Source organism: Oxyura jamaicensis, chromosome 1 (genome assembly GCF_011077185.1).
Source record: "Oxyura jamaicensis isolate SHBP4307 breed ruddy duck chromosome 1, BPBGC_Ojam_1.0, whole genome shotgun sequence".
Lineage (NCBI taxonomy): Eukaryota > Metazoa > Chordata > Aves > Anseriformes > Anatidae > Oxyura > Oxyura jamaicensis.
The window spans coordinates 116,642,688-116,664,205 of record NC_048893.1 but is presented as its reverse complement, the minus strand read 5'-3'; the positions used below and the strand labels follow the sequence as shown (position 1 = coordinate 116,664,205).

At 40.8% G+C, this 21,518-nt stretch overlaps 1 protein-coding gene across 5 annotated transcripts in view; it reads left to right on the top strand.

The window, feature by feature from the left end:
* Positions 1–8,206: 8,206 nt before the first annotated feature.
* Positions 8,207–21,518, top strand: part of SYTL5 (synaptotagmin like 5) — an 86,027-nt gene continuing 72,715 nt past the window's right edge. For 2 of the 5 annotated variants that reach the window (XM_035316026.1, XM_035316022.1), the window contains exon 1: positions 8,207–8,242. The gene's annotated coding sequence lies outside the window, so the exon portion shown is untranslated. Of the gene's footprint in view, positions 8,243–9,249; positions 9,423–11,492; positions 11,513–21,518 lie in introns of those variants that run through there. The other 3 variants (XM_035316025.1, XM_035316023.1, XM_035316024.1) reach the window with 3 other exon arrangements.

Genomic DNA, 21,518 nt, shown 5'->3' with positions numbered 1-21,518 from the left:
ACTCTATTTTAAATGGCAATAACACCAAGTCGTGTTGGTTTTGCCCATGACAGTAGTTAAGTGATCTCCCTGTCTTTATCTTGACCCACAGGCTTTCTCATGGTATTTTCATTCCCCATACCATTGAGGAGTGGGAGTGTGGCTGGGTTGGAGTCTGTCAGCCCGCCAAGGTCAGCTGGCTACAGCCATGAAGACCCAAATGCTGCTGTCATGACTTCCCCTGTAAATCTGAAAGCAACACGTTTCGAGCTGGTAGCTATCTTCAGAAAATGTTACAGAATAACCGTCAGCATGGTTTTATTCAATAATACTCAGCAATTAGAGACACAGAAAACACAGGAGGGTTGACAGTGCTATTTGGAAGCCTTTGAATTTTGACTTTCTCCAAGCAGGAGAGGAAGATACATGCTCTGTTTATCAGTTCTTCCACTTCAGTCATGTTTCTTATGATTTGATAAATACACAGCAGTAACAGCAGGAACAACTGAAGAGCAGAAAGCAGAAGCAAAAACTATTATAGATGATATGACTAGGCATTCTCCATCCTGTCTTCTTTTCCTTTTTTCTTTTTTTCTTTTTTCTCCTTGTTTTGAAACTGTTGCCTTTGTTCCAGTAAGATAACAAAATGAGAATATATCTACCTGGTCAAAAGCAATGAACCCTTGGATATTAGGCTTTTCAGGATGTATTGCTAGTTTTTTACACTGATTATAAAGCATTCTTTATTAACCTCTTTTGGACCAATTACAGCTGTAATTTAATGGGAATTGCTAATGATCAAAATTTTAAAATAAATACCCAGAAGCAAATACATTGAGTAAGTTTATTTACTTTTTTATTATTTTATTTTTTAATCAGAAATTGGCTGAGTTCATTTTGGAATGGTTCCAGATCTATTTGTTCAAAATGTATTGAATGACTTTGTCCTACAAAGCAAAATTCACTACAGGTGGTTCATGAACATGTGATCCCTTTCCTGAAATTCTCAGTTCCTATTTGGTTTACATAGGTAGATGGGTAACCTTCTGTGTCGGATAAAATGTCGTTGTATTCCATGACCAGAGCACCTATCGTCTAAGCTGTTATTTCATTTGATGAGGTAAAAATATCCATTACAGTGCTGCAGGGATGTATTCCTGATACCGTACTTCATAGCAGCAGCTTACAGCAGCTGTAAAATGCTATACCACTAGATGATGAATTAAAAACTATCAATAACCGTAGAATCATTAAGGTTGGAAAAGACCTTTGAGATCATCTGGTCCAACCATTATCCTACCACCCATGTCACACATTAAACCATGTCCCTAAGCACCAGATCCAAACATAGATAAATTTACATTTTGCTGATTTTATTATTTTCTTGTTGTTTGGAAAACAAACAAACACAAAAGCACCAAACCACATTATTTTTAAGGTGGAGCAAACACCACAAGACCACAAGACAGCTGATCTGATGGCTCAGTGCCAGCCTAAGGAGCACTCAAGCCCCTCTTCCCTCAATGCTCTTCCTCAGCAGCACAATCCTGCCTTCCCTGACAGAAACTCTGGTGTTGCTCTGACTCCTTGCTCTGGGGACATGTGCTGGGTCTGTCTGGGATGGAGTTTCCCTGCAGCAGCCCACACAGTGCTGTGCTGTGCACTCGTAGCTAGAACAGCACTGGTAGCACTCCGGTGTTGTGTCTGTTGCTGCACAATACTGGCACCCCACCAGGACTCCCTACAGGCCCCCAGGAGCCAGCAGGCTGGGGGTGGGCAAGTGATGGGGAGGGGACATCACCAGGGCAGCTGACCTAAACCGACCAAAGGGATATTCCATACCATGTGGTGCCACACTCTGCAATAGAAGGGGTGGCTCTCGTGGTGGAAGGGCCTGTCCTCTCAAACAGCCATTACGTGTATTGAGGTCCTGCTTCCCAGGACATGGCTGAACATCACTCGTTGATGATGAGAGGGGGACTTTATTTCCTCTCTCTCTGTGCTTCTGGGTGGTACTTTTTTTTTTTTTTTTTTTTTTTTTTTTTTTTTTCCCTCTCCCTTCTCTGTTTAAATCATCCTTATCTCAAACCTTGAGCTCTTTGTCTCATATTTTCTCCCCGTTCCTCTTTGAGGAGGGGGAGTGAGAGAGTGGCCATGGTAGAACTCGGCTGCCCACCCGAGTAGAACCACCACAGGATGTACATCACTAAATCAACAGCAACAACAGCTGAGTAGCTTTCTGCCTGTTTGCAGGACTGAGCTGGCTTATTGAGAGGTCAGACTGGCAACAGAGCAGGGGAGATGGCAGAGCACCATGGAGGAAAAGAGAAAAAGTAGTGAACATTGTGTTTCATTTTTCAGTGGCTGCAATTTACTGTATCAACATTGCCTTTTAACCAAACATAAATGCAAACATAATCTCTTTTTCCCCAGATATCAGGAGATTACTTTTTTTTTTTTTTTTTTTAAATAAGCTTTGTATATTGTAATTGTCTATCTATATTTTTACTAGAAGCTACTTCAGGCAGCAAGAAATCTTGGTGATTCTTGTCTGTCAGAGTCCTGGTTTAAGGTAATGAGCATTTACTCCAGCTAAAAAGAAAGAGACATTGAAAATACCTTTTTGTCATTCTGGCCAAGACAATAAAAACATCGTCCAAAGTACTGTCCAACATACTGCAGAAAAGCATGGAAAGAAACTCTTTTTTGAGAGTTTCCCTGAAATACAGGGACCAGCAGTGCTCTTCATGTGCAGAGGGAGGGATAGGCAGAAGACAGATGTGATTGTGCCCTAAGGACTCTAAACAGCAGAGCTTACTTTGGTAAATGTGCTTTCTACAAAGAGAAAAGTGGATCTCTGCATAGAAGAGTACCTACAGAAAATATTGTCTTTCTATAATGTTCAAGGAAACACAGTGGGGCTGTGTTTGTAAGTCACTTAAACCATGTTGGAAAAACACTTCATTCGAGATGACAGCTTTTCTCTTATCAAGAGTAACTGTGTAAGACTACAACTGTGAACAAATGCTTTGAGCAAAACATAATGCAAATGAAAGAAAGACAAGTTAGTGGCTCTCACCATGACACTGAGTTTTCCGAAGGGTGAAGAATTCTTTTATTAAATAAACGGAAGGGTTTTTGTTTGTTTGATTGTTTTCTCTGAAGATAGAAGTTAGCCTGCTAAGGTGTTTTTCCAAAACCTGTTTCAAATGCAGAACGCATCTTTTCACTTCCCAAGCTATTTTCTTGTCAAGGACAAGCTGAACCAATGTATTTGATCTAAAATGTCCTTTCAGTTTCTGACCAGACTGCTTCTGCTTATTCTTTATTGTGCAGAACTCTAAGGGTGTTTTTGTTTTTCCCTCTGCATCTCTTAAAAATTCCTAAAGTTTGTCTATTGAGGGATGATCAAAACCTATTAGGTGACTTAAGCTATCTTCCTGCTGAACTTCACAAATATATTTTGTAGAGGAAATGGACTGATTTCATGAAATCAATGAAATGTTTCTGTATTTTTTAGGGGCCATTAACATTATTTGCGATAAAGCATTTATAAAAGTAGAGATATTTACTGATGGATTTGCTAAGTGATAGAACTGTAGCTAGCTATTTTGAAGTAAAATGGTAAGTAATTCTAAGATGTATCTTGGTACACTTAGGATGAAATTACATGTTGTGCTACCACTTTAGGCTTTGCAGGCAATTCATGCATTTTCAGATTCCTTTAACAGTTTCTTCCCTGTTCCCTCAAGACATACTTCTGAATGTCCTACAGAGGAGCACAGCGTGCCTGGATATTAACTTAACATTTCTTTGTGCAAGACATCATTCTACACCTTTTAGTCATTTTGTATAGTTCTTGCTCATGCGAAGAATGCCTTAGCTAATATCAAATATTTGTCTAGAGTAAATAGTACACACAGTAATGGAGGCTCTAAGACCATTACGTTAGCTTGTGTGAATTCATTCTAGGCAGTAAGTAATTCAAATACTGGCTTAACATAGCACAGTGAGACACCCATAATTGTATTCTCTTACTCTTTTTGTTTTAAACGTACTGAAGCAGAAGCAGACAGATTCCTCATTTTATGATGTGTGAGAGAGAAAGCACAAATGTGTTGCTGCATTCAATATGTCTCTAAGTCTGCCTTCTTTAAAAAGAACTGGAGGCACTGTAATTACCCTGAAAAGCTTTTTGTAAATACCTGCTTTTCTAAATCTTTTCACTGGATGAAACAGAAATGTCCTTGTCTCAGAACAGCTAATGACAGCAGTTCCCCCCTTTTTCACTTCTAAGCCTGTGACATGTAATTTTTCTGTTCCTGTAGTAACTACCATTAAGAAAAACCCTAAATAATTGCCTTTTCAAAATATTGCTCTTTTGTAGAAGAGAAGGCTTTGTTCTTCTTGTAGAACACCTTTTTTATGTCCATCCTGCTTTTGATATCACTTTCTCAGCATGGAGAAGAAGAGAAGGCTAGGTATACTGTGAATAACTGAAATGAAGCTTGAAAAATATTATTTTTCTCTCAGAGGAAAGTTTCTTGGCTTTGTAGTAAGAAAACCTCATGTCATGTAAGTAAAGATGGTAGGGCAAAAAAAGGTCAGGAATAAGACTTTGACTTGCAGCCCAATACTATTGAAAATACAAAATCCAGTTCCTAAGACAGGCGGGTGGGTCCGGATCGGGTGGTTACTTGTCCATGCTGATCTCACAACAGTTTCTGATGAACACTGAAGACACCATAGCTTACAGGGTGATGTGGAATTCCATCCAGCCTTGTATGTCATGCACTCACCAAGCAGGAATTGAGAAGTAACTGTCTCAGAGTAAATAATATACGTGCATGTTTTAATAAAATTCATAAGACATGGCTTATTAATGTTGCTTAAATAAATCTATCTTCTTTCTAGGAGGAATGCTGAAAAAGCCAATGAATGGTCTAAAGAATCATACTGATGTTATTGTTTCTGCAGCAGTTTCTGTATTTCCTGAAATATTATTTTGCCTCATTATTCATTAGTGCATCATAACAGACATTTTTTTTTTTTTTTTTTTTTTTTTTTTTGAAATTAAAATCTTGTCCCCCATCTTGTTCTGGCTGCAGAGTGAAGCACATCTGTGTCACAAGCACCATTAAAAATTGACCAGGGACCCTTTTTTGCAGAAATGCCAAGAAGTTCATCATTTAAAATGCAGACCATTCAAGAACTCAAACCACTGAAAAAAATAGTCAGAAATAAGACACTGCAAAATCAGTAGCTTCTATAACTTTCTAAGCATCTAAGCATTTCTAAGCATTGGAAGGCATTGCTGAACTGTGTGTGTTTTTTAATGAAGACCTCCACCACACGACAGCTCAAAACCTTGAGCAAAGAAAGTAAAAAGCACAGTCGTCCCTCTTTGTTAGAGACACAATTTCACTTCTGGAAAATAGCATAGGGAATGATCAACTGGATGATGGGAACTTGCACATTTCAACTTCCTTGAACATATTTTCTTCTTCAAATTTATCTTCAAATTCTGCTCCTTACATGTATGTTATTTAGGAGTGAAATGTGACTTTAGAGGAAGCTATAGCAAGGTGGGGACTGGGCTCTTCTCCCAAGTACCAAGTGATAAGGAGAAGGGAAATGGCCTCAAGTTGCACCAGGGGATGTTAAGGTTGAATGCTAGGAGAAATTTCTTTACTGAAAGGGTTGGGCAGCATTGTAATAGGATGTCCAGGGAAGTGCTTGAGTCACCGTCCCTGGAGGTCTTCAAGAAATGTGTAGATGTAGAACTTAATAGCATGGTTTAGTGGTGGACTTATCAGTACTAGGTTAAAGGTTGTGCTGGATGATCTTAGAGGTCTTTTACAACCTGAATGATTCTATGATTCTAGTTATCCCACTTCAGTTCTTATTATTAACAGCTATGAGTGATTCTCAAAAATTCCCTTTTCTATTCCATGCCACATGATCTCTCACTTAAAACTTTTTGTTCTAGCAAACTGCTGCAGTAGCCTACTTTTCTGGTATTTACTGTTAGAATAGATTTGGGTGAGGAGAAATAAAAGCTTGCAGAGCACTCTATAGTGCTAACTGAAAGCACAGAAACTAGGTTTTCTTTGTTAACGTCATTGAACTGTGTTTAATTTGTGCAAGTTCTGTGAGTTTAGAAGATGTTGTGGCTGTGTGAACCAGGATATCAATAAATGTCAAAGATCGTTGATTTCTGGTGTGTGGAGTTAGCAGTTGCTTATCCAGAGAAGAAAACCTACCAGAAAACCACTGTCCCAGAGGGCAGGAGCGTTGCCATAGCACTCTGGAAAAGGACCATGAATACTAAGAGTCATTCCTAACAAAGCTGCAGCTAGGGACCTTAGTGGGGTAATTCCTTATGGTGACGTAAGTGTGAGCAACTGAGACTGAAGTCACCAATGAAATCATAGCATGAATACTTTATGTTTCTTCTAAATAGGTCTTGTGGTGTATTTAGAAATCTATTTTCTGTAATTATGATTTATAAAGCCCGTTGTTCATGTGGTCTGTTATAGATCACAAAGGGCACTTAATAGTTATGAATGTGGATTTGCATGGGCCAGTGCTACCAGAATACTATGGGTCTCCAGTCTTTGTGGAACGCTGCTTTCTATCCCAATGGAAGCACAAAAAGTCTGTGATGTTTCTCAGAAATTCTCCTTGTACTTGGTTATTCTGGTGGGTACGGCTGTATCTCAGCCATCAGACTGTTGTGCAAGTGGTTATTAACCCTTCTTTCCACTCACCACCCCCCAAAACAGCATTTACAAGCCAAAACTAAAACAATAAAAATAATAATAAAAAAACATGTAAATTTGAAGCTTGTGTTTTAATATTCAAAAATAAGAATTACAGAAAATATTTATTTGCGTATCTTTATTGATGTTGATTCACACTGTTATAAAGACCAGTGTATTATTTTGGTAAATACAGCCAAATGATGTACCTGAGCATTTAGTTTAGAGCAGATCCATTCAGAGCTTTTCATGAACAAGGGAAAGAATGCTGGTGTGAGTATAACAGGCTGCAAACTCCAGTTAGTTCTCAAAGGAGTTGTATTTGTGTATCAAGCCAGCAAACACTGTATCTCCTTAGTGTAAACTTCCCAACATATGTGTTGTTTGGGTTAACACAAGCAGTGTAGTTTCTTAAAAATAGGATGCTAGGAATTTGAAGGTAACAAGTAACATTAAGCCACTGTTGTGCACAAACTGCATTTTTTTTTTTGTGCTACAATTTTACATGTGAGAACAGAGCAGGAGATTTTGGTTGCACATAGTAATTTTTTTGAAAGTGATGACCATTGGAATCATTTTAAAATCAGCTAAAGCCGTGAAAAAGACCCGCTCTTTAGTATTTTCACGTGGCCTATATCTGCATACAGTACGGGTTTCAAACCCTGTTGTAACACACTAGGCAATACACACAGGTCCATGTTTCCTCGTCTGTCTTAAACACCTGCTATGGGCACTCACTCTTCGTGTGCCTGGGGATGCCGGCAAGGGTGGATGAATCATTTGATTCACGAGGATGAACCCAGACACCATTTTGTGTGATTCCTTTTAAATTGGGGGATATTTTGTAAGACCTTCGCTGCTTGATAAATCTCCCTCACTCGAAGCCTTACAAGCAGCAGCGATAAAACTGAAAAACTGCTGCCTACAGCCCCAGGGAGGATAGCTGGACTTCCATTGCACATTATGCCCTTCAGTGATGTTTCACCTCTCGGACACTTCCCTCACCCACCGCCCACAACAGCACCTATTTCTCCCTCCCGAGCCCATTTTGGGCTCAAAACCCAACTGCAGACAAAACAAGCAGACGAAAACTGTAGTCTGCCCCCGGTTACAGCGGAGGATCGGGGCTGCCCCTGCCCCGTCCCGGCGGCCGGCCGACATGGCGGCCCTTCCCGCCGCCGAGGGGCGCTGAGGGGCGGCCGGGCCGGGCCGGCGGCGAAGGGGTGAGGGAGGCGGGCCGCGGGGCTGCACCTGCCGCCGTGCCCGCCCGTCTCCCGTAATCGCAGCCGCTTCTTATTTATTTATTTATTTATCTCAGTTTTCTAGAGCCCTAGGTTTCCTCGGACCGCGGGTGCCCTGACGGGAGGCGCTGCCGTGTGCCCGTCTCTCGCAAGGCGGACATCGGGAGGTAGCGGACGCTGCCTGCCTGCGGCAGCCGGTCGGCAGGAGGGGCGGCGGGGAGCGGCGGCTCCCATCTCCCCTCCTCTCCGTCGCTGAGCCGGGTGAGTGGCGCCCGGGTGCCGGGTGGCCCCGCCGGGGGTCTGCGGGGCTTCCTTCCAGGTTTTGCTTCGCCTTGTGGCCCTAAGGGACGTGGGGTGGCGATGGGGGTCGGGAGGGCAGGCTGGATGTGGTGATCGGGAGGGTCTTTCCCCACCTAGGTGACTCCACGAGAAACAGACTATTGACTATTAAATGTAATGATATTTATATACAGCAGTTTGGGTTACTCGGTAGCTAACAAGCGTGCCCAGCCAAATACGTGTCTCAGCATAGCCAGCAGGGACTTGCACCATGCAGTGGGTCAGCGGACTCTGTGCCCCAGGTGACTTGGGAAAGGTGTGGGGAGTTTGGTGGGCAGCAGCTGGGGACGATCCCCTCGCTTGGTGGGGGGAGAGGGGAAGCTGCCTGTGGGGTCCACAGGTGTTGCTGCGTGCCCTTCAGGTGGAGGTGTTGGTGCCAGATGCAGCCCACCCTGGTGTAAGAAACATTTACCTTGTCGTTCAGCCTCTCGGAGTGTGTGGTCTTGGGGGGATCCAAAAGGGTGAAGGAAGTGGTCGGATCACTGTCTGGGAATGTAAAGGTGAGGAATAATGGACTTTTAAGTCAAGCTGGCAAAGGCTTAACAACATCCAGTGTTGGAAATTTAAACTTTGACATCAGGACACTAGAAAGGGAGTGCAGTTTCTTCAAATAACAACACTCATTAGACCAGTAAGTTCTTTTTTATTACTGATTATATATATATATAAAAAAAAAAAACTTTCAAAAAAACAACCTTGGTTTAAAGGCAGGTCTGTTTTTAATAGTACTTAGTATGGGGAGATCTTACGGGCTGAGTGCAGGGGGAAGACTGGAACAGGTGATCCTGACAACCCCTTATTGCTTGTTAGGCATGTAGTCAGGAAAGCTGTGCTGTCTCAGAGTGCATGCTCTTTATAATTTCCTTTTGTTGCCTTTACTCCCCTAATTTTCTTTGGTTTTGCTCAAGTAACACCGATGGCTAGGTTTTGGCTGTGTGTTTGTCTGTGTGTTTCCAAATCAACTTATCCCCCATGTGCAATTACAGCCAGGAGACTCTGTGCTTGATTGGCATCTACGTGGTTCCAGTGAATTTCTGACGATGAGAGTTGCTGCCTGTAGATCTGAGTTAGGTTTGAGGAACATGTTTTGTCAGGCTTGGAGGTTATGCTTTCCAGACAGTATCAGTATGCTTGAGCGTTTCAGGGAACTTAATATGTTAATGTTTCTAAGCTGTCTTCAGCACTGTGTGTACTCTGAAGAGATGCTTATCAGCATGCTTTGACTTTTATAGATTTCATGGTAGTTGAATTCCTAAGTTCTTTTGGGATGGAAGAATAATTCAAACAAAATTCCTTGTAAAAAGCCTTTTTGAGGCTGGTGCTGCATTTCTAGAGTAGAAAGACAGGAGGTATGAAGAATCTTAATAAGCAGTTCACAGTGTGATGTTGCAGTTATCTCCTTGTTTGCGTTATCTACATAACATGTTCTTGTTACATAATGCTATTTCTTCTAAATCTCCTTATCGGGGAAGAGGTGAATTTCCTATCTGATGATTAACTCTGTTAGAAAGATTTGGCTTTGGGGAGGTGGGGAGAAAGGGAATCTGCTGACAGAGTGAAGGCTGAAGTCAGCTGCAGTGCAGGATTGCTGAGTGACTGAGCACGTTGTTTCCCAGTTCTTTATTGCTGCTGCCTTGCCTACACTTACTCTGCCTTCTTATCAAACTTTCTTGATAGCAGGGATTAACATATTGATGTGTTGTCCTGGAGCCTGGAAACGTAAGAAAGCAGAATAGGTAAGAATGGCTGGAAGAGTGAACCTTGAAGAACAGTGTGGCTCTGAGTCCAAGGGGAGTAGTAAAAGGCATTTGCATAGTAGATGTAGGAAGCTGATACAGGTATATTTCTCTTTGGATCTTTAGAGCATTTTTTCCCACCTATTTATGCAGGACAACCACAAACATACATGTGCAGTGTATGGCAATGAAGCCTCCTGTTCAGAGCAGTCTTGCTCTGCAACAGGAAAGATCTGTTTAAGCTTGTGTCTTGGGCTCTCCTGGGTTGTGACCAAGTAGCCCAGTTCTGTGGAGTTTTTATTTATTTAATTATTTTTCAATATTGTGTGTTGGGATCTCTTGTGTCCCTCCCAATATGCTGAGGCATAGCTGCAGAGCCAATTGTGCAGGAGCTGAATTTGTGTGTTCTTGCTTGTTTGTTTTTTTTTTGTTTGTTTGTTTTCTCTCTCCTTTAATGTTTACCTTGGCCTGAACTGGAGTTTCTTCATAATGCAATTACGGTAATCTGCACCTTTTTATTTTCACTGTAACTCTTCCCTGGGTATGCTTTTTGTATTGCTTAGAAATTTAGAGATGAAACAAAATTCCACAGTGGTTCATACTACGTTCTGCAAATGAACTTCAACAGGAATGTACTTAAATGAGCTGCTGCTGTTGTTGTTGTTTGTTTTCTTTGTTCAAGAGACTGGCTCTGTACCTTCACTTCAATACATCTCTGGAACATTTATATTCTCAGGGGCATCTCTTGCTGTTGACACGTAAGTTCCTGTTTCAGTTGGTCTGTGTCTTGGTTCCAGATGAATTTGTCATAGTTTTTTTTTTTTTTTTTGTGTGTGTGTGTGTGTGTGTGAGAAATTACCTTTCACTGCAGACTTCTATTGCAAGGAAGACTGCTTTTAGCATTGTGTTATGCATTGGAATGACTTGTGATCTGAATGCAACTGAACTTATTAGTATCTCTTCACTGAGACTGTGCTAGGTTTAGGGTTAGACTAATATCCTTCACCTGTACGCCTTATGAATAGTGGAATCAGTGGTGCATCAGCAGATGAAAGCGAAACATGTCCACAGCATGAGCGTACCACTTTTTTTTAAACGTGTAATGGAGATGGAGACAGTGTAGGAATTGTACGTAGCACCAATGCGTTTCTATGGCTAGAACAGCAGAGTTGAGCTTGAGGGAACTGGTTTTTGTACATATGGTATTGAACTTCTAAGTTGCTATCTGAATACCATGGAAGCAAATGTCCATGACCATGGGAACGTTGTTTCCAAGGATTCCATTATTTGACAGACTTCGGCGAGAAAGCACTGTTTGAAAGCAAGCCATTTGTCAATGATATTTTTCATTTGCAGTTACTACATGACAGGATTGATTTGCTTTTTGAGCAATTGTATACAAGTTGAAGCTGAGCTTAATTCCTCATCTCAGGGGTGTTTCAGAACTGTAGAAGAGGTAGGTCAGGTTTAGGAAAAGACAAGATCTAAAACCTCATTTCCTTTTCTTGATAGGCTGGGGGGAGGGGAATGGAGGAAAAGAAATTGTAGTTCTCAGAATATTAAACCTGCTTAAAATAATAAACAGGCTTATGAACTCAAACATGACAGTTGCTCACACATGGACAAAACTTCAGAAGGATAAGGGAAGTATAACTCACACATACTGTCAATTAAAGATCTTGTGATGAAATTACCTTCTATTCACTTTAGTGCAGAAATAGTACTAACTGCGTTATGGAGTCTGTTAAGAGGGACAGAAGAGAATGAGTTTTATATGGGGGGGGGGGGTGTATCAGGAATCTCATCTTGTGTAAAGTGATATAAAAGACATGAATATAATGAATGGGAGTATGCTTCAAACCAGTAGGTTCAGAGCATTTTTGGAGATAAATAATAAAAAAATGGCAATATGGCTGACTTAAGTGTTGTGTAACATTGCAGAACGCACTTTTTTCTAGCTGCTTTTTGTACGCTGACTGTTGTACCTGCAAATTTTCTCACGGCTGCTAACTATGAACCAGGTTATCTGACTTCTGTCATGCTCTGAAGTTAGGGTATAAACATATACTTTTCTCCAGGAGTATTGCTGTCCCTTTGCCCTACAGATATACTTTAAGTAGGCTTAGGTGATATACTAGTGAGTGTTTCTGTTAACTGTCAGCATCACTATCTAGAGTACAACCCTCTTTGTTGTTATTACCAGTGTTAAATATTCGCTGGGGGGAAAAGAATGAAGCCATAGCTAAGGTTATAGTGGGAATGTTGTGTAAACACTAATTTTGAAACACTCAGAAAAATATGAACAAGGTGGATGTGGTATGGAGGAAAGAAAATTAATGCACTGGAGAATAATGATTCACTAGGTACAACTGAAAACTAACAAGTGAGGAGGATATGCCTTCTTGGTATTTTCTTTCTGCTCAAAGGTATACATCCTTCAGTGAAGTGAGTAGAGCAGCAATGAAGGGTGGAGAGGTATGAGTAACCAGTGCAAACACGGGTGTCATCTGGCTGGTGCTGCAGTGAGTAAGGAATGCACTGAGAGACGAGGGCGTGACAAGTTCAACATGTGGTGGAGCTGGTATATTCCTGGGTCCTGTACTTTCGTTGGTAAACATTTGTCTGGTTTCGGCTTTTCAAAGGGAAGAACCTGAATGGAGACCATTTAGGTCAATTTAATCGCACGTTCTATTAATACCTGGGGTGTTGGCATTGCAGACAAGAAATAACACTCCTCTGGATTTCCTGCTAATCTGAATGTCTTTAGGCAGGAGGTTGTTCTGGTTATGGTTGCGATAATCTTTTAGAGCGTTGTTCAAATACTAGCATCTGTAGTAAGCTGCAAGTCAAACCTGATCAGCCCTTTTCTTCATGTTTGAGAAGCTCTCTGGTTTGCCAGGAATTTGTCGTTCACCCTGAAGTCACTTTGAATCATGACCTCGCTGATGATATTTCATTTCTGTTACGGAAGGCAGCAAAAACATTTCAGAATGATTTGTGGGAAATGAATTCTGAAAATTCACATTCTCAAATAAAAATCTAAATACATAATGTAATAGTTATATATTAAAACTACTTTGAATTGAAATCATGAGCTCATTTCTGATTAATTTTGAGTAAGTGTCTTTAATGTTAGTTTTGCACACCATGTTTCCAGCTATAAAAAGACTACGTGTAGAAGTAAAAGCAGTTAAGCATTCAGCTTTAGGCTTGGTGGAGTACTGGTGAGTGTAAAAGCCTTCTCACTAACTTAGCAAAGATAATGCTGATGATTGCTACAATGAAACTGGGTTTTGAGAAAATGAGGAGAAATGAATGTTCTGAAGCATTTGTGCTCATTTTCCACATCCTTCCGCTTCCAGTGCGGCTGTAGATGGTTTTAACTGAGGCACAATCTTGGGCGCAATCCTGCTTCTGACTTCATCAGTGTCTGTATAGTTCTGTGCCTTTTGTGTGAGGAGAGCAAGCTCTGTTATGATCTGCATTAACAGTAACAAAGCATCAGTAGTAGAACTTGTAAATAAGCAACAAAGTACATTGTTGATCACTTCTCAGAACAGTCCTGTCGCTGTCCCCAGAGAGCAGAGCTCAGCGCCTGCCCCTCCGCTCCCCTCGTGAGGGAGCTGTAGGCCGCCATGAGGCCTCCCCTCAGCCTGCTCTGGGCTGGGCTGAAAAAACCCAGGGACCTCAGCCACTCCTCATACGTCTTGCCCTCTAGACCCTTCCCCATTCTTGTAGCCCTCCTCTGGACACTCTCTAATGGTTTGATGTCCTTTTTATACTGTGGTGCCCCAGACTGCACACAGTGCTCGAGGTGAGGCCGTACCAGTGCAGAACACACGCTTGTTCTTTCTGCTGGCCTGTTCTGTGCCTGCTCTCACCATAAAGGTTCTGGCTTTCAGTCATTGAACCACCACAGCCTCATGTTGGCTTCTGAGGAGATTCCTCTGAGTGGGCTTTGTTAATGGATTAATATCGTTATTAAGCTTCACCTCAAACATAACGCATTGGTTCAGAGACATGTTAAATGTTTGTTGAATATGACTTTAAAATGTGTAGTAATATCGCAAATAATACTTAATTAGCCTGACCTTTCTTCCTTCAGTTGAAAAAGCATATTAGAAAATGAGTAACTGTTCCTTAACCTTAAATCTGGGCAAGGCAGTATTTCAGGTGATAATGGAAAGAAAGCTGTCAGACAATATAGCATGGATTGCGAGTCTGTTGTGTTTTATTTTTTCATTTGTATCATTAGTGCACAAAAAGCAGATCTCAAATTTGAAAGCTCCATGAATGAAGAAAAATGAAAGATCTTTAACTGTACAAACTATTGGTTGTGGAATAGTGTATTGTAAATACTGTGCATGGTACATAGGACAATCAAAAAAACCTATGCCCTAACATTAGAAATGTGGTACTCCTGTCCTTTGACTCAGTACAGTTCTTCTGGTTCTACTTGTAAGTAGACTGCAGCCGATGTATCAACTTGCACTTACTTGCAACTGCCTTTATTATTGACATTTCCAAAAATTACCCCTTTTGGCCCTCCTGTTCTCGGTAAGAAGAATTCTTGGTGAGAGAATGAGACTACGCTGTGACGTTTTTTTCATTGTAGTACTTGAGAGGCAGAACAATGGTAAGAGGAACAGAACATAATGTCACCATGTGCAAGTCTCAAGTAGCTGGAGATGTGTGTTGTTTTTTTGTTTTTTTTTTTTTTAATTGGAATACAAATGACGTAATAACTGGTAAAAAGATAGTGGTCACTAAATGGAGGGGAGCTTCTTCTCTTGTTGCCATCGTTGGTTTTCCAGGGGAGATGCTTTTCACTTACATAAATTCAATCTGAAGCCAGAGGATAAATAAGTAGTTTTTCCTTCTTGGATTTGGAGTGTTTGTGTCCATCCATTCTTCTCCTTACACCAGGTGAAGATGCTGTGATAGTTGGCAGAGGATACACTGGGGACTGTTGTATGCTCCCAGGTGTCTGGCACCTGTGACTTGCTCCTGGGAGAGAGGAGAGCGCAAGTGTGAAATGGGACAAGACAATGAAATAACCTCAAAAGTTCAACATTAGGGTTTAACGGTAGTCTGTGTAGCGTAAAAGCTGGAGATGTGTTCAGGAAGAATAAATGTGTGTATATTCATATGCATAGGAAACTCTCTAAATCACAAAGAGAAAATGTTAGATAACTATGCAAATACATCTTGAGATAGCTTATGCCTGAGGACAGCAACAAAGTCATACTCAGTTGTTAGTGCATAAATTAAGTGAGGAGACCGAAAGCTTTCTTTTCATTACTGCAAATTTTCTTGAGCCTTGCTGTGAATGTAAGATCCCCCATTGTTATCTTTCCACTCACTTTTTGTTGTTGTTTTAGGAAGACAATCAAAAGGCCAGTAAATCATAAACGATTAAATATGTAACAAAGCATTCTTCTTTCAGTAATAAGTTGATATTTAAATAGCATTTTGGGAAGAAAAGCTGTAAAAATACATATATGAGGTCTTAAAAGTGAGTTTATGTTGGGGTTCCTGGACATAAGTAATCTGGGCACTCTTTTATACCATTGTAAAAGGTTTTCCTTTACTGTTATAACAATATGCATTCCCAAATAACAATTTTTAGGAAAAATATGAGCAGCAGGGCTATGCAACATCATGTCTCGAAGGGGAAGGGGAGGGAATAAGCAGACAGCCACTGACAATTAGCCGTCTGTGCTTTGTGGTTTAGAAGGAGTTTTGTTCTACCTCCTGGTGTGTTTGTCTCTTTGGTTTTGAAGGACCTAGTATACCTAAGCTGCTTGTGGTTTGTTTCAAAGCTACACAGCACGAAGACAGCAACTAGTTCTGTTGAGAGAATCTGAAAATAGCAGTGGAAAGTATGGCTGAGGTTAATGCATTATCCCTGTCGTATGATATTCTCTGTTTACCAGGGAATATGGATAATGCAAAGAGAAAACGGGCTTCATGCACGATTCCTTAAAGATAAGGAGAAATCTTTCTACTGGTCAGCGGTGACATTCAAGCAGTTGTTTCTCAACTTGCCAGCTGCCAATTTTTGTATTATGGAATTTCTCTATTATTAAATGCAGGGAGCATGATCAAATTATTTGCAATGACTGTTAATATAACTAGAAGTTTTCTGTTATTAGAGGAATTGTTTGATCCACCTTATTTATTACTGCTGCATCTCCTGCTAACACCTGTTGGTGTTTTGAGGCTATCAGTTCTAAAACAAACAGCACAGTACAGCCTGATTTTTGGCTTCCTGCCTGTGGGCTTTGTTGCACTACAGTGGCATGGTCTTCCGTAACAGAGGCTTGCTTCTCCAACTGGCTTGGTTTAAAACCCTGTCACATAAATGTAAATGCAAGATCAGCATGAGAATGTATAGGATGAGAATGTATAGGAATGTGTATAGGAACAGTTGAGCCGTCCTGATGTTGTAGTGAAATATTGCGCGTTACTTGACGTCCGGGATTATTTCTCTAGAAATAAACTGAAGTTTTACCAGTTATTCGTTTTATAAATGGTTTATTCCCTCATGTATATGGACACTCATGTGCATGCCTCTGCACATCTGGAAGACGTCTGGAGGCTGGTGGCAGAACTGTCAGCTCTCACATTCTTCTACCAAAACCTAAGTTATATGAAAATGAGATGTGTGTGTTTATGGGGGCAGATTTTAATGACAAGCTTGAAAATTAAAGTAGACTTTCCAATGTTTGTGGTATATCTGGATTAGAAAAAAAATCTATACTGTAACCCATAAAAATGCATTTGAGTAAGTTTTATTCTAGGTTGAATTTGATCAGAATGACTGTTGTAGTGGTGACTGAAACCTGAAGAAAATAATTGCCTCAAGCTCAAACAAAATCAAAACTTTTCCCATTTCTAAGGTGTCACTTTTCCAGCCCATGGTGGAATAGTTCTTCGCTCTTGTATTCCAGTGAAATAGTAAGGACAGAATGACTCCCGTACCTAAATATTGCTATACCTTCAGCTCTCTAAAAGACCTCACAGGAAATTAGTGGGGAAAAAAAAAAAAAGAAAAAAGAAAAGGGGTGGTGCCTGGGGAGGGGGTGGGGAGAAGATAGTGGTTACCCACTTCGTGAAGGAGGGCAGTCAGCCAAGCTGAAAACAGCCTGATGGTATTTAAGGCTTACAACCATTAACCATGGTATTTTGCACTGAGATTTCATGACCCATGCTAGTGCAGCTTTTTATGGTCTCTTAAAGCAAAACATAAAAACACTTGCACTGGGTCAGGAGGAAAAAAATAGTCCAGAGAGGCTGGCATTTCTGTCTCTCCATTTGAAAGAATGGAAGAAATAGGGCAAATACAGAATAATGTTTTTATTTCCACACGCTCCCAATAATTTTCTGTAGCTCCCTAACTAAATGGAACCACTGCCCCTGTGTTTCTTTATTCAATTTTGTATCTGAACCACTGCAATTTATAGACCTGATAACAATGAAAATTAAGACAAGCTTTCTAAGTTCAGTGAAACTTACTGAGTGGAGTTGTTTCTATATTTAAACAGCCCAGGGTAGATAGTCCACAGTCTAAGGTTTATGTGCCTCTCTGTCAATCTACCCATTTAATTAACTTTTAAACCATTTATAGTTTTGAGACTTAGACAATATTTTCTTTTTCAAATGAATTAATTGGTTTGATACGTAGTATCCCTTATTTTTTGAGAAGAAAATAGTTTCAGCTATTCAAAAATTTCATTTTTATTGTGTGAGTGAAGACGGAAATGATTATGGAAAGTGCTCAAAAGATCCTCGCTTCTGGTTTGGGTGAGAAGAGAGGTAATTAATTGGTCTGGATGTATTCTAGCTGGCATAAATAACAATGCTTATAGATGAGGTTGAGCAGAATGTCTCACACTTAGGGTGTTTTCTCGTTCTGTATTTTTCTATTCCCCCCAAATCAGTCTAAATTTGACCCTTGAAAATTGCCTGTCTTCATGTTATTGGTCACTCTAGCAAGTCTTTATCAAATTTGTATGAGCTATGTCTTCCTTCACAAGTTTAAAATTTTATTTTAATTAGATTTATTTTAACATCTTCCACAATAATATATTTCATGAAAGAAAATATTCTCTCTCCTTGTTTAAGCTTTAAGTCCCAGCCTACAACTTTTATATGAATTAGTGGGAATGAAGATTGCTTCTACTTTGTCATAGATATAACAACGTGATTTTCTTTTTCTAGCTCTTCTCAGAAACTTTGGCTGTAGATTGTCCTCAAACCTCAACCTGAATATCATGGAAAACTTCAGCTCTGATGGGTAACTTGGCAAAGGTAATAGAAGTGCAACCTTTTACAATGGAAAAAACAGTTAGTTTACAATGGGGAGGCTTCCTGGTCCACCAAAATTCGTAGGTAAATCAAGGAAGAATGGACCTGTTTTGGCACAGAAAATAAATGGGGGACTTCAGTTTGAAACAATGTATGTATGTTTTAGTGAAAAGTCTGGTATATTGATGATATCAGGGAGCCTGGCATCCCTGCGTGTATTTTGCCTCCAAACAGCCTCCTGAGACGAGAGAAGGGGTTGTTCCTGTATAGCTGGGAGCTGGGATAAGGAGAACCAGGAGATCCGCTGTGCAGTACTGATGAAGACAGTTTCACCTCAGTGCCTGTCTGCTGTTCCTCTCTGGAATTATCACTGTTCATTTTCTTACAGGGTAATAGAGATTCTCATGAGCAGGGGCAAACCGATCATTTACATGACAGTGTCCTAAGACTTAAGGTATTTGACGGTAATTTACATGAAAATTACTTGTACGGCTGGCACTTATTTTACAAGTTTCCATAATAAATTACTAAGCAGACAAAAATTGATTTAAGTGTTAGAGAGCCAAATAACATTAAAACTGTCTTATCCTTAAATGCCTTTAAATGAATTGTAGGGCAGCTTTGCCTCCTACTGCAGGAGAATATTTGAAACATTGATGAAAACTTCAGAGGGCTCTACATGAGCAGACAAATTGATGGCTGAATTTTGAGAATAGTCTCATGTGATATTATAGATGTAAATGCACATAAGATGAGCATTATGTATTCCCCAGCATTCTCTTGAATTTGATGGCCCCAGTCCTACTTATCCAATTCTGCAGCAGAACGAAAGATGAGTGGCGCTGAGTAATCTGTGCCTAGCAATTAGGCGGTCGATTAATCCTGATTTCTCATCTGCCTCTCCACACTGGAGGGTGTCTTCCAGGGTCTGAAAACATCCATCTACTTCTGCTCTCTTTGCCCCACAGTAGGTCATGAGTAATCTTGGTTTGTCACAGCAATAAGGCCTGCTGCTCAGTACGCCTGGGGATGGTGGATTCATTATTAAACTAATTCTAGTCCACACCTAGAGACCTGGGAATGTAACTGTCCCTCTCCTGATTTGTCTTCATGGGTAGAACTTCCCTGTTTGCAAACATTTGGACTGTGTATAAGCAGTTAAGCTTGTTTTCTGTTTAAACAAATTATTTTACGGTAGCCTGGCTTACTCCCTTCACTAACAAGGAGGAGACCATGCCATGGGTGAGCCTTGTCATGGATGCTTCCAGCGTACGTCAGGTCATTTAGAAGGGTCGGATCTGCTCACATCAACGACACCTGTAGACAGTGCATCCTCGTGGGGGAACCGAGTTATGGGGCAGCACTCTAGTTTTTATCCTCTCTTGCCTCATCTGCCAAGTGTGTGATGAACTGTTCAGCTTCGTCGGTCCAGCAGCTCACAGATCAGGGGAAAGCACTTGTGCTACTGTGATGGAGACACGACAAGAAGGGAAGCCTATGATGGGGGCTGAATGAATCTTAGCGGATGAGATTTGGCAGGTCTACATTGCTAGTAAAAAGAATTCCCTTCCAAAACAATAAGAAAACGTTGAGAAGTTAGGTAATTTCTGTAAAGGAGAAACTGAATTCCTTTTTTGTGGTAGTTTGTCACATCTGTATTCAAGATGTACTGCATGGAGGAATTTTGACTGAGCAAGCCTGGCACAGGAAGCTCCCTAACAGTGTTCTGGATTTCCATGGACATAATAGACTGTGTTTTGGGGTAATTTCCTGATGCATATGAAACTAAACAAATAGGCAATACCTGAAGGTTTTCTGTGGTGCCCGTAGCCCATTTTAGCAGAAGGACATTCAAATCTTACTGTAGCATGAAAAAATAGAATTACATCAGTACCGCTCTCTTTTTTTCTTTGAATGATTTTGATGAGCTACCAGGCAGTTGATTGAACTGCATTATATTGATGCACTCAATCTTTTTATGTACTGCTGGCAAAGTTGAATGATGCAGTAGAGAGACCATCCAGCCATTTTGTTCTGACTAGTGATCATTACCATCATCTAATATATGTATCTGTGTATGAGTTTACCAAATGTACTGGGTAAAATGGATAAAATATCTGAGTTCCTCATGTCTTGGTCATGAAATTCAATGATGTAAAAATAGATTTATTTCCTAGGAAATTATGTTTCAATCTGCACTGCTTTTCTCTTCCCTCTGCTGTACACCAAAGAAAGGGTTTAAACTCTATTTTCAAAAAGTTTAAGGTTTCCTTGAACTGGTGTTGTTTAATGCAGTGGTGTTCCCTGCTTGAACACCCCAGGTTTCCCTATGGCAGGAAACCTTGCTGAGGATGTTCCGTGCAAACAGCTCTGCGTGCTGCGGGCTCTCTGCAAATGTTTGAATTCATACTGTGTTTGACCTATGGGCTGGCATCACTGCGCTGCAGAAGAGCCTGATCAAACAGGCTGCTGAACAATACTGGGCTCAATTAGGAAGCTTTTCCATCTGCCATTCCACGGGATTTTGAGATGTGCAGTGCTTCCACTTTTGAAGAGAATGTTACTAGTGCAGTTGGTTCCCCTGTAAGTCCAGAAAGGAAGGTGTGGGGAGCTGGGGGTCAACTTCTCCTCACGGATAACCAGTGATAGGACTAGAGGGAATGGCCTCAAGTTGCACCAGGGGAGGTTTAGGTTGGAAATGAGACATTTCTTCTCAGAAAGATCAGTCAAGCACTGGGACGGGTTGCCCAGGGAGGTGGAGGAGTCACCGTCCCTGGGGTTGTTCAAGGAAAGGTTGGGCATGGTGCTTAGGGACATAGGTTAATGGGTGACAGTGGTGGTAGGGGGATGGTTGGACCAGGTGATTCTGGAGGTCTTTTCCAACCTTAATGATTCCATGATTCTATGATTCTACTAGCAATGTTGTCTTTGGATAATGTTTTAAGCCAGTATTTAATCCTCAATTACCACTGCAGAGAGCAAGAAAGTTTGCAAAAGGGATCAAACTAGCCCGTTGTTGCATTTGGTCCGGAGTTTTTTGGGTTATGCTTGAAGCCATTGAGAAGAAAGGTTCACAAATCTTTTACAAGTAGAATTGCCTCAAAAGCTGGTTGATTGGAGGGGAGGGTGTTTTATGCTCCTGATACGTTTTC